This window comes from Ctenocephalides felis, unplaced genomic scaffold (genome assembly GCF_003426905.1).
Source record: "Ctenocephalides felis isolate EL2017-DRISC unplaced genomic scaffold, ASM342690v1 CF-g0.4_SCAFFOLD_01492, whole genome shotgun sequence".
Lineage (NCBI taxonomy): Eukaryota > Metazoa > Arthropoda > Insecta > Siphonaptera > Pulicidae > Ctenocephalides > Ctenocephalides felis.
The window spans coordinates 43,500,993-43,505,346 of NW_020537646.1; the positions used below are offsets into that span (position 1 = coordinate 43,500,993).

The following is a 4,354-nucleotide window of genomic DNA, read 5'->3' on the forward strand; positions in this document are numbered from 1 at the left end:
TCTTAATGTAAATGAAAAAAAAATTAACAAGAAATAAATTCAACTGTGCGATCACTTTTGCTGTCACGACTAATTGTTTAATAAATTTATATTTTATTAATCAGTCAAAATATTACTGTAATTATGTATTAATATACTGAGACCTAGTCGGAATCATCATTACAATGATGAAAAATGTAATGGTGACTAACACCTGCGCATTTTACATGGAATCAGAAACTGCATATTCCTTGGCACTTGATCTGTTTTAACGCCACCCTACTTTCAGAATATAAGCTTTCACAAACTAGACAATTTTTTTTTACTTGTAGTGTTTTTTCATCATTACCCTTTCTATTAAATTTTTGAAATCGGTTTAGCCGTTTTTGAGAAACGTCAACGAAAGTTAAAAAATCGCCTCACATGCGCACAGGCACTACTTTTATCAATTTGCTCTGATTCAATTCATAATAAGCGTTGGAAAAACGTAAAATTCGCAAATCAGATTTGCAATAATATCAGTAGGAGCTGTGATTTCTTACATGTACACCAGACATGCTTCTGGTTGAGATACAGTATGTATGGAAGTATTTATTTATATATTAATAAATGAAAAAAAGGATTATTTGTAATCAGTCTTATTATTGTCACTTGCTTTAAAAGAGTTTATTAATCCATGTTTCTTTGACGTTTTCAATAACAATATGACATTAACCCCAAGTTTGATTTCAAAAGTTATTAGAAAATCTTTTGAAAAAATAATATTATTAATAGTTTATAGTATACGTACGGTCCATTAATCTTCTGACAAATATTTTTCACATAGGTTAGCTGGCTAACGACCATCAGTACATTGCAGATATTAATTGCTAATATATCATAAGATAGTAATTAATCATTTGGAATTGCAATAAGATCATGTAGAGTAACGCATAAGTCGCATCTTATAGGTATTGTTTTGTTCGCAACGGTAATTACGTTCCAGAAATGCAATCATCCACCCTTATCGGAAATGCACAGGTACTGTTGCATTGTTCCGAGGCAGACGAGACGTCTCAGCCGGCTGTGACGACTTTGCATGCCGTGCGATTTACAGAAAATACTGAATTCAACCGATTATATTGTTATTTTCTTCGCTAACGAATAAACAGGAAGCTCAACTGTAAAAATTGCGAATAATAGAACAATTGTAAATAATTTTATAACTTTCATCGCTTAAAACTTTATGGATGAATTAAAAATAATAATAAAGATCTTCAATGAACAATTAAATGCAATCAAAACAGTACAGAAAATGTATAAAATACTGTCATTTTTTTATATATTTACTACTTCCGTATATTTTTTTTAAACCCGTAATTCAAGCAAATTCATATCCCATGCAGTCTGAATAACAACTGATTTTTAAAATACAACTATCCAACTTATACATTAGCAAATATCAAAGGGATGCTGTAGGGCTTATTGTAACAAGGGTGTGTAGTAACAGGCGTTTTTAACAAGATTTTAAACAATATTAAACTAGTGGGGTGTATTTGCAAAAATAACACATTATATATACTAGTGGGGCGCATGGCATCGTGCCTTAAGGCAAATTGCTGGAACTTCCCGTACCAAAAATTATTTTTTTTTAAAAAGATTAACATTTTTGAAAAAAAATTACTCTGAAAAAATATTTTTTTGAGAACTATAAATTTTGACAAAAACTTACTTTTTGTTGAAAAATTTTTATTTTGAAATATTTTGGAAATTCTGAACTTTTTTTCAAAGCAATCGTACTGTTTTAAATGCATAGAGACTAAATATCGAAGCGCGTAAGCGCCGCGTCGTCGTCTAACGGATAAACACTGGTACGAAACCCATAGAAATGTTAACTCATCTTATACTTATTTTTAAAATAAAATCTCTATAAATATCTGATAATTTGATATGCATATGTCTAATGATTATTGTTGACCGCCAAATGGTATTTTTTTAGTTTTTTTTACTAGATCTCCGAAACCGCTAGACCTATCTTCATGAAAATTTGATAAGTGTTTTCATCTTGTTCACACAAGTGAAATGTTTTTTTGAATTATTCAAATCGGACGCTCCGTTCTCTTAAAAACTGAGTTCCGTTTTTGGCACTTTTTGCCCCATATCTTTGGAACGGATAGACCTGCCTTTGACAAAAACTAAACAGCACGTCTCCTTATCAATACAAATCGAATGTTTTTTGAATTATTCAAATTGCTTCATCCGTGTTCCCGAAATCGTCGATGAAAATTTGTATCCGAACACACATACATTCACGCACACACACACACACACACACACATACACACACACATACATCAATTTTCTCTAAGGTATGCCAACATATTCAGAAACCTTTGAAATGTAAAGATATATAAAAATTTTCATTTTGGATTCTTTTGCGATTACTATAACTTACCCTATGGAAAGTTAATTATAAATAAATCAATTTATCATCTCCAGAACATTACAATCGTCATTTCATTTCAAATTCAATTACAAAAAAAAAAATAGTTGCCAAATTTACACAAAACTGAAAAAGTGCTCCGCATAGTCACAGTCTAAACGCATTTGCCAAATAATTCTGGCGACATTTTCACTTATACTGTGCTTAGCTTGGCGGCATTTTTCACATTTTTCAATGTTGCTCACAAAATTGGAAAATTGCTCCATTACATAAACAGTCTAAACGCACTTGCGTAAACATTTGTACTAGAGTGGCGCTTAGACTGTGCTTAGCCTGGGTGATTTTTGAATTTTTAATCCAAAATTACAAAAAAAAATTTTTGAAAAAAAAATTGGAAACAAAAAATTTTTTTTTTCCAAAATCAATTATTTTGTTGAAACAAGCAGAATCATTGATCATTTAAATCGGACGCTTAGTTTCTCTCAAAAACTGTCATTTTTTTAAACATTTAGCTCTGTATCTCCAAAACCGCTGGGCCTACCTCGCCAAAACTATCAGCATATCTCCCTATCAATAGGAATCGAATGTTTTTTAAACCATTCAAATTGGTTGATACGTTCTCTCAAAAACTCGATTTCTATTTTCTGCACTCTTTGCTCCATATCTCCGTAACGGCTGGACCTGCCTTTGCCAAAAACTAATCAGCACATCTCCCTATCAATAGGAATCGAATGTTTTTTATTAAACCATTCAAATCGGTTGATCTGTGCGCCCGAAAACGTGGACGAAAAAACGCGGACATACAAAACACACACACACACACATCCATTTTTTCTGAGGTATGCCAAAATGTTCAGAAACCTTCAAAACGTCGAGAAATGTAAAAATTTTCGATTTCGATTTTTGGACGATTACAATAACTTACCCTACGGGAAGTTAATAATTTCTCTGTTTTGATCGAATATGTACACTCCCTTGCTTTATATTGTCAGAGCTATTATGCAAAAATGTGCAACTGCGTCATTTTTGACAGGTAATATGAAATTGTACTATTATAAAATTACGGTTTGCGTTTTCATCATGGATTAATTCTTATTATTTTATATATTTTATTTTATTTCGAATTTATCAATCTTTAATCATGTGCAATATTTTTAATGATTGCTAAATTGTTCAAATAGTTATCTTGATTAATATAAAAAATCACACTTGAAGTTCGTTGAAACAAATAATAAGCACCATATGTTTTATTTGTATTAATTGAAGTTAACGTTTATTTATGATGAGAATATCTGTTACAGTAGAAACTATATATTTTATTTGTATTAATTATTTACGTTAATTTATATTATTTATAATATTAAAAGTTTATAAAAAGAATGCCTTACTTTAAAAATATGTTAACTTTCTTAAAAATAAGCAAAGCATAAGTTATAAAAGATATTATTCTACATGTTTTGTATTAATATTACCATATATTTTATTTGTATTAATTGAAGTTAACGTTGATTTATGATGAAATTTTTTGTTACAGTAATACATACACATTTCATTTGTATTAATTATTTACGTTAATCTATATTATTTATAATATTATTAGTTTATAAGAAGAATGACTTACTTTAAAAATATGTTAACTTTCTTGAAAATAAGCAAAGCATAAGTTATAAGAGATATTATTCTACATTTTTTGTCGTTATTATTTGCTCCGGTAGATGTTACAACTAGCCCAACTCGCAGGGTAATTTGTCACTTTGGCTTGTTTCTAGAAATTATTAACAGTGAAATAATGAACAATATTTATGGATCCATACTGCTTCTATGAATCATCATTTCGTAGAATTGCTATCAGTAGATCTCAATATTTATTAATTAGAAAAAAAATTATTACAAAAAGCTCCTAACATACCTACGTTGTTTTTGTGTTGTCCGTCAATATGCCAGAGCCATTTT

The 4,354-nt window shown here is 29.8% G+C and overlaps 1 pseudogene; it reads left to right on the forward strand.

Moving 5' to 3' along the window:
* Nucleotides 1-3,364: 3,364 nt before the first annotated feature.
* LOC113371274 overlaps nt 3,365-4,354 on the forward strand; it is a 15,063-nt pseudogene continuing 14,073 nt past the window's right edge.